We start from the raw sequence: 10,174 nt of genomic DNA on the forward strand, positions 1-10,174 counted from the left end.
AAACTACTTGACCTTAATCCCTAGTAAAGGGCTCTTGATTCTGGGGCTAGCTACCTTACTCACTGCAGCTGGAGTTGATTAGTGCCAAACAGCTCTGACTGAGCTACAAAAACCCTTTCCTTTCTGCTTTGTCCCTTTCACCCTCCTCTACACACACCTGCTACAATCGTTGCTTTCTGTGGTCACCCTTTGATCTCTTAAAATTCTTTTCCCTCACAACCCACCTCTGAGGAGGTCTCCCCACTCCCATCCCCTAAAATCCCCCATCTATAAACTACTGCTCTGCTACACCCAAGCTTTCTTCCTCTCACCTCAAGATTCCCTCCTGCCTTTAATAATACCTTTCAAACCTTTTCTCACTCCTATGCCTACAAATGAAGGCCATTTTTAGTATCTTGCCTATTATTCTCTATCCACTGAGAAATGAACACATTTGAACAAATCAAGAATGCATGAAAAATTCATTCATGTATTTGTACAAGTCTTTTAAGACACAATTATGAATCCTTGATTTGCCATATTTTTAGGAACTGTCCAATTAATAGCAGAAATCCTAATTTGTAAAAAGCAAATTGACCTACTGTACTGTTGAAGATGGTATCTTTAGTTAGAATGAATTCAGAGTGGAATCCAGAAGGATGTTGGAAAAAAAAAAAAGACAATATACCATTGGGAGATATTTTATTCATAGAGACATTGTGAGAAAAGGACTGAAAACACTGAAGATGACTTAATTATAATCTTGAAATTAATGAAACAATTATGTCTATTTCTCTAGGCAATGTATGAACTTTTAACATAGGACGGGTCAGTACTAAGCTACAGATTTGGGGAAAGGAATTAGAAGGCACAAACTCCTCCTCCATCTTGAGCCTTCCTGTGAAGCACAGCTGTGATGGTACAAATACCAACAGAAGATAAAGCAACTATGACCTGGCATAGGTATAAGTATTTAATATATAGGAATGGCCAGAGATGAGCCAGTTCAGAGGCCTACTAGTAAATGCGGTCCAAGGCTGCTACCCAGCAATACCTATAAAAAGACATCATGAAAAGTACTTCTAAGCATTTTTATTAATATCTTTGGAAACATTTGGTAAAAGCTCTAGAGTTGTGATTGTGCTGAAAACTACAACACATCTGGTATTAATACCTTCTGCTTTTTGAATTACAAACAAGGATATAGTGAGGCAATACAGTTTGACTGGCGTTAGTATGTTCTTCATATCACTTCAAGACACAAAAAGCAGTGTAAAATGGTTGACTGGAACACATTAAAAAAAATTATATGTAATGCTGCCATTGCTTTTTATATTCCCTTTGTTCATTTTCTACTTATTTGTTGCTGAATACTACACTGACAAAAATGAACTACTGACTTAATTTAAGTCAAAACCAAAAATTTCAGCAGTCACAGTATGGCCAAAACTATGGAACCTGCAGCTTTGTAGCCCAATGAAAAACACATGGCTGTTCCTTACAACAGACGACATGTTGCATTTTATGTTAACACAGGTCTCAGGATTTATCTGGTCTTACTTGAACTGTTCGAAAAAATAAATATTTGGTTTTGCCTGTTAAACTACAGCAATTGTCTGTTGACCAGTGCCTAATTTGTTTAGGCTTTGTATAACTGTGGTGTTACATCTATTCTTACATACATACATATATATATATGTATGTATGTAACTATTAGAGAGTAATAACAAGTAATTACTCTGTGCAGAATTAATTACCAATGATCTACTATAGTATAGTAATGTAATGTAAAAGAATATGGCCATAGGAAAATAGCAGAAGCCCTGAAATAGTAGGCACAAAGTGGTAAGAAACATTAGACTAAGCAAGCACTGGTCAGTTATTGGTCAAACGCAGTGCAACTTTAGGAACTAGGTAACAAGCAAGCCTGGTTTTAGGATTAAAGTGAACAAAAATCAGCTGTTCAATATCTGTAAAACACATAGTCATAAATTCACATGTGACATAGATTTGCAGACACAAGCGCACAGCATTAAACATGCTTAAACATACAAACAGCAACAGACTGTCAGAAAACTGACTGCCAAGGGAGACCCAGAAGCGAGATGGCATCAACATCATGTCACTCCTGGTAAGGAGCAGAAAGCAGCTCCCACTATTGTTGTTCTTCTTCACATGAAGGGCTGGGACAATGAAGTTCTTGTAACTGAGGTTACACAGTCATATTTTTGGTTGCTGATGCAGACAATTTTTATTTCCTGTATAGCTCACATACCTCACAGAGGTTAGTGGCTTCACTAGAAAAACCATATATGATTACTCTGCTTCAGCTCATGCGCAAGAAAAGAAAAAAGGAAAAACAATCAAGCATCCATTTCAAATTTCGACATTCCACATGAGCCAGAAGTGAAATGTAGACATTTTATTTCTTTTCTTCAAAAAGAGCTCAAAATTAAAAATGCATAGCATGATTTTAAGTAAAAGAACATAAGAAACCATCTGTTTACTGACTCACACTGTATATTGAACATTGGGGATATTTTTATTATAGTTTTGGCCAAAGCTAACTGACCTGGAACAAGTAATTAATTATTCTATGTCTTCATTTGCCCATCTAAAAGAAACACACTCACCTGAAGAACCTTGGGAGGTGACTTTGATATTTTTAATAGAAGTGCAAATTCATATTGCAGGTTTACAAATTGCAATGCATTTCAAACAACTAGAATTTGAATAAGTTATCTTTGATCATCCAGGGAGAATTCTGGAGACTTCTTGTTCTCAAAACTAGATTTTTCAAGTTTTAAAAAAATACCACTTCAGTAACTATTCCCACTATAATGTGAAGTATCTTATGTTTTTATTCTTTATAAACAAGTAATTTCTTCACTAAAGGAAAAAGACTCTTATTATGCTGCTCAAGCCATGCGATAACAACATACATGAGTTTTGTCTTTTTTTCATATTAGGATTTACAACTGAGCTAGATACAGCTTAACGTTTTTAAAAATCATGATATCATATAGGAAAAGATTTCAGCAATTCCAAAGATGATGCTTCACTTATTACTTTGTGGGGCAAAACAAACAAGAACCATAATGCTCCAGCTGAGCTAAAAATCTCTTCAGCTTTTACTCTATCCCAGATGTGATTTAGTTTTAAATGGGATAGGAAAAAACCCACATGATTGCTAGAGTTACCTAAATAGCAAAAACATATAAAGAATCTAGTCCTGCTATTTAAAATACTTCTTACCGGTCCCACAAGATTTGCCCTAAACAGCTAGTTTAGGTACACTAGTTACCTCTGTTAACCAATGAAATAGCAAGTACACTATTCATGCAGTACCAATATGACTTCTGTGTTTACTAATCCTACATCCTACTTCATTCCCTTTACTCACCCACCATGTCAGAGGAAAATATGCAGGTCAGTGCAGTTAAGAAAAACTGAATTTATACATGTCTATTTTAAAGTCTGTTCTTTTTGAAAGGTATTATCATCCCATCACCTTCACCTCATCTGCAATTTCTGTCGCTTCATGAATGCTCACATACAAACACACTGAACAAAATCTCAGACAGTGTTTCCAAAAAAATGTGATAGTGCACTGTTAAAAGGCTGCTGGTAAAGGCACAGCTGTATAGGGATGACTGGCAGGAAAATGAGGCCTTTTAGAATTAGGGAGAAAAGTTTTGTCTCTTTTGGCGGGTAATAATTTTCACTAAAAATATTTTTTTAAAGCAATGTCATCTTTTGTATTTAATGATGTTCCTCACAAACCCAAAACAGTGGAGCTTTGCAGTGGGGGTCTGCATTTTTCAAAAGGACCAGCTGAATTTAATTCCATTTTAACTGAGTTCTGGAGCAAAATTTTATCAGAGAGTTAATTACAGCAAGCTGAGAATGCCTCCAGTTTAAAAGTTACTTAACACCTCATGGTAGAACTGTGGGTGCTGAATTTCTTACCCTCTTTCTAAAACACACGCTGTTAAAAATGCTAATTGTCTGAATTCACAAAATTCTCCCTTCAAAGAAAAATAAAACTCTTTTGAAAGGCAGCTTTTGAATATGATCTTAATTTTAAAGCAACCTATTTAGAGAAAATGGGATCCATAAATGTCAGCACCACCTGTAGTCTGCCTGAAAATGTGCCTGCTTTCTGACAAGAGCATTGATAAACCACAGGTACACTAGAACAAACAACTCTTACTTTATCTGCTAGATAAAAGTTGAAGGAGGCAGCAGTTACTAGGAAACTTTCTGTTTCACATTTGTTTCAACAGAAATCTGAAAATACAAGCATGAGCATCAAACAATCCTAAATAAAATTTAGTAGATTAGCATTTTTCCCTAAGAAGCCAGGATAGTTAGGAGGAGCCTTCCTGGGTTGGATGATAATCTCCGTAAGAGTGCAAAAGCATGCAACAGCAAAGGCAAATTGTCTTCTCAGTGCGTTGTGACCACGAGAAAGAAAGCTGTATGACATAGTATATGAGAAGTAGAACTTCTGACAATGCAAAACCCAGTCTTCTGACTTCTACTTATAGAAACGACATGACAGAAACAACCTTTAGGAAGGAAAAACATTTTAACAAAGGTTATGAAATAAATGCATTTGCATAGTATTTTACACGAACCTATTGGATAGAAGTTATGGTTATTTCAATTATGAAGAATGAAATTTTCATCTTCCTACAACAACAGCTAAAAAGAACAAAGGAGGAATAGCTATAGCTAGTAAAGTCTTTTCTGCTACAGATTTCCTAGGGGAATTTTTAATAATAGATGTCATTTTTCTACAGGAGTTTCTGTCAATAAGTTGTGATGAAACAACAGTGGCTCAAACTCAAAAAGAAATTAAACACTTTAAAAAAATTCAAAGTTTTAAGATTTTTTCTGGTAATTTTTGTAATGAAAAGTGATCAAAACAATAGAAAGGGACCAAAATGTGGTGTTTCTTATTTTGATTGCCCAGTTCTTTGTAGAAGGAGAATAAGAGACAAAGAGAAAGGGAACCTGAATTCAAGCAGCACTGCAGTGCTCTGAAATATTCATTACCACTTGAACAGGACAATTTCAATACTGTTTTGCATGAAAATCTTTTGAGGGGAAGAGAACAAAGAAAAGTAAACACAGATCACTGGATTTAGCATGCAAAAAGTAAGGTCAATTACCCATCTAGATCAGTATCCTTCTGATAATGGCCAGGACTTTTGAATATGCAAACCATATTGTAGCAGATTATTACAGTGATTACACACACACCTGGACATAAAGCAGGGAACATACAAAATGTCTTACCATCAGGAACCACTCTCACAACCTCAAACTGGGGAATTGCTGAAAGGTCGTTTAGTTTTGTTTCATGTTTTCCTCTGCACCCCCTCTACAAAAGTCAATATACTTCAACCACACAAAGTCTGGATCATTCATGCAGGTCTTTTTTCAGACTCTATTAATTCCTCTGTGGTTGCAAGAGCTGAGTGAAAAAAGATCTAACATACAATTTAATACTTCCCTGCACCAGTTCAAGATTGTTTCCCACAGTATGTTAAGTGCACTGTCCAATTCAGCTTCAAATAAAATCAAGCCACAGGACTTCAAAACCACTTCAGACAGATTATTGCAAAGTCTAATACATTTTCTTGATTCTAAGTAAAAGGCTTTCTTTCATTATCTTGTTTTAATTCCCTTAGTGAGTTGCTATTCTTCTGAATCTACCAAAATATTCCAAATTACTCCATAGTGGTTATAGAAGAGCCTTTGAATCCTTGTTGATATTTCCTTTCAGATAGCCAGCCTTTTAAATATCTAGGCCAAGCTCTATTACTGTAAATCAACACAGCAAAACTGAAATTAACTACAGCAAACATGAATCCCACACACTACAAGAATCCAGGTGGATGCAGGATTAAAAAGATTGACAAAACAAAATATTCATGCATTATGTCTCACCTGTTCACTTTGCTATCAAAGGATGGAAATACAGTTCTATTTGAAAAGCTAATGCTGCTGATATTCTGCAAAAATAACCTGAGGAGTATTTGCAAGTTTATTTTGGTTGTCCATGTTCCTATTTTATTTTTTCTCCCCACTTTCTGCATACAACTAAAGCAGTGGCCACCTAAGTTTCAAACAAGTACTAGAAAGTTAACTGTTCCTGAATGGTAGACAAGGCTTTCTTAACCTGCTTTCTTTAATCTTGTAAATAAAATAAACTCATGTCAAGAGGTTATTTCTATCAGTTCCCGTTTGCTCTTTCAATTAGCAGAGATGCCTACAAATTGAGCTTCTGTGATTTTTTTTTAATCATCTCATCACATATACTCATTAACAATATTGATTTTACCACAAATGAAACCAAACTCTTAAATAGCTACTGAACAATTAAAGCAGAGGCAATAGGAGCAAAGAATTACCCTGTCCCAAATAGCCCTACTTAAATTCCTCAACACATTTTAAAATCAATATCATTTGTAGGCACAGTTGAAAAAGACTGTATTGTTTACTCTGAGACTGTTATAAAGGACATAAAACAGTGACAGAATAAGAATCCTTGATTTTGATACACAAGAAGAGGACATTTGGCAAAAATATTATATATTCTGAATCCAGCTTCACAGACCCATATTTCAAGTAATAATCTAGAACTGAAGCTGTTTTAACACAGTACAACTTGAATCCAATGTGATAATTACTCTATCAAGCTGTACAGAAATTTCAGAAACTTACTAGGAATGATATATTTTTCAGAAGTTTTCCATACAATTCTACTACAGAATCCCTGAATAAAATCGGAAAGATGACACACACACCGCACCCCCCCAAAAAAAAAAAAAAAAAAAAAAAAATCACTTTACTTTCTGGAGAATTTTTACATAGAACTGTTTTCTTTCCCTTCCAAATTGGATTTTACACAGTATCAATCTCTTCCCCCCTTCTGACATCCCCTATTAGATGAAAGTCAGATAAAGAGCAAAAGGAGGAAATAACTTCTCAATGTCATCTTCCTTAGCTGAAAGGTCTCACCAGGACATGGATGAGCAAGGATTGTCTTTCTCAGTATGAAGAGGAGACAGATAAGCAGATGTTTAACACTGAGATTCTTCTACATAGACACAGTGACTCAGACCTGAGACTGTGACATTGTTTCAGCTGCCAGTGCCTCAGAATAGGGGACCCTGATTCCCATCTCAGTATCACCTGTACAGTTTTTGGATTGTGTTACAGTTTTCCATTGCTTTGACACCAAAATATGTCATATTGCCAATATGAACACAATTGAGTATATTAATTCTTCGATTAAGTAATTGACTGTTTTACACTTGAGTGTCCTGACTTGAGAGAAAGCTTATTTTGAAGCTTAATAAAGAAATCCTTAAACATATCTGGTTAAACTAAGAACTACCTTTGGTAGTAAATTCTCATAGATAATGCAAAATAGATATGACTTATCTCACTGAGGAACACTGCTGAAGTACTAAAGAAACTGACAGCTAGGTCAACCTTTTTTTTATTTTTTCTCCAATTTTAAGGGACAAACAAGAAAGATTACCTTCAGTAGTTAGAAGCATTTTTCCGATTAGTCATATATTTATACAAAACTTAGGGTAGAAATAAGGCCTCTCAAAATTCTAGATATCTCATGAGAATGACCATATTTCCAGCTTCCATCTGTGAGGTCATTAGAACTCCAATCTGTTCAAAACAAGAAAGTTAGGCCCAAATGGAAGTGTCTCAATCTGATTTTCATACATCTTAGAGATAGTTACTCAGATTTCTAATTTAATAAGTTTGGGTCAGCTATAAATTATACATTCGACAATTGTCAGCTTACTTGCTAGCATAATAAGCCAAGATTCAGGGTTTCAAATCTCTGTTGCTGTAAGTTATTCAACAAGTGGATATTTGCTCAAGTCCACTTCTGCTTAGAAAAAATTAAATCATGCAAGGTCCCAAAATGGCAGAGAGAAAATTCCAAGGCATGACACAGAACAGCAGCCTGGATCTGGGAAGCAGAACAGTTGTGCTAACACAGTGTCATCTTTGGTCTGGAAAGCTCTGTCAGTCAGTTGTTACTCCATGGTGTAAAAGGGCTTTGAGTTGCTTCTAAAATCTGTAGCTAAAAGGACACAGTCTGCTTGTTTAATAGAAGGTTTGGGCTATTTTTTGTGCCTGAAAGCTGTTTCCCTTCCCCCACTCCCTCCCAAAGGTTCAATCTCTTCCTCTACAACTTTTTGGAAAAAATAAACTTAACTGGATTTCTTATAGAAATGTCAAAGCAAAGGTTAATCTGCTCCTGTCTCATTCATCAGAATTATTTTTTCCTCTTTTCATACTTTTTCTTTCTGTGGTACAAAATAAAGTAGCAGATGATTTGAAATAGCACTAAATGACAAATACAGCAGTTATGTTTTCAACCAAAGAAATCTGCAGTTCAATCATGAACAAAACCCCCAACAGTTGACACTAAACATTTTTCCTTACATATCCGATTTCTGACATTCAAGAATGTGACCTTCAAAATTAATTTCCTTTTCAGTCAGATTTTTTCTGTTCCTCCTTTTCTAACAGTTATTAAGTATCTCATAAGCACGCACTGTACATCAAAGTAGAGAACTACTATGACATGGGCCTTACTTTATTTTTCTCCATTTGTTCTACTTCAAGTTTTCATCTCATCTGATGCATCTGTTTCAAGGTGATGTTCAAACAATATTCTTTTAAGTTAATAAAATTTCCCATATTTATTTATTTATTTCAAACCAGCACCTGTTATCTTTCAAACTCTTGGTTGTTTGCTGTACCTTCTGTGATTCCACAGCAGCTGACAGGAGTTGAATTTGGCATATCCAGTGTTTTAAAAGCAATACTCGCCTTGCTCCATTCCACTTAATTGCACCTAATGTGTGAGGGGAAGACTAATAGAATTTAGCAGCAAGGGAATGACATATTTTCTGTAGTTACTCATTTTAGGTAAGTTTTGGTTTTTTACTGCTGAATCAAGAAGACATAAACCAGGCCCATGATGAATTATAGCAGCTTATTATTATGAAACTGGACAAACACTCATTGAAAGAGTGGTTCTCGGCATGAAAAGCAAATTAATACCTCTGCAAATATAAACACAGAAGACACTTAAGGTGTCACTAAGTACCTTTAACTGCCCACTTTCCATTACTTATTAGAAAAATTTAACTATTTCCAGTTTCTATCTGAAATGCACTTCCAATTACAATAGTAGAGGCAAGCAAGACAGAAAAATTGTAAGCAGCCAAGTCCAGCTTCCTAAATTGTCAAGAACTGAGATCCAAACTTATGACTTAATGACATAGTCTATGCTCTAAAACATGCACATTACACCCAAAGGATTATAAAGAGTACCTTTAAAAATTAGGATATTAAAAGAAATTAAGCGCCTAAGTTCCCATATCTGCATAAGGTTGGGTGGTTTACATTTTAGATTTTTTTTATTTTTCTACCAGGGAAATGATTCACCCATAAGCTGTATGAAAGAAGCAGGTACATCATTCTAGAACTGTTGCCTGAACATACACTCTGCCAATACCTAGCTCAGGAGATACATACACTTCTCTTCTAAATTCAGCTATCCAGATATTTCCGTGACATTTTCACCCAAGCTTTGTTCACAGGAATCCTAGCAGTTATACCTACAGAAGTAGTAGCTGGAATACATTTTTTTTTTTGTACCCAAAAAGAACTAATGACAACAAACCTCTTAGTTTATATACCTAAAACACCTGAATATCTTTTGTTATAGGTGTACAACATTCTCCATTGTCATTGCTTCTTTCAAAGTGTAGTAAATCCACCACATAACTGTTTTATTTATATGAGCTGGATAAAAATGAAAAACTAGGAACTACAGAGAAAATACAGCTATATTAAACACAAAAGATACTAACCCTTAACATACAGCATCCCTTGAGAGGGATGACAGTAGGCACCAAGTCCTAACCATTTCCTATCTTCTTTTCCCCTCCTGATACTTCAACCTTTACCACAAAAGCTTCCTATCACAGCTTGCAAAGCTCAGGAATCACATAACAAGGTCATGTCTGTAATAAGGCAGAACTTAAGGATTTATTTCTTTTCCCAAAAAGTGATGAAAACAGTCATGGTATTTCACTGATGTTTATGGTCTCTGGAAACAAAGGTATGTTTCTTTTCC

This window comes from Streptopelia decaocto (assembly GCF_964273445.1).
Source record: "Streptopelia decaocto genome assembly, chromosome: 10".
NCBI lineage: Eukaryota > Metazoa > Chordata > Aves > Columbiformes > Columbidae > Streptopelia > Streptopelia decaocto.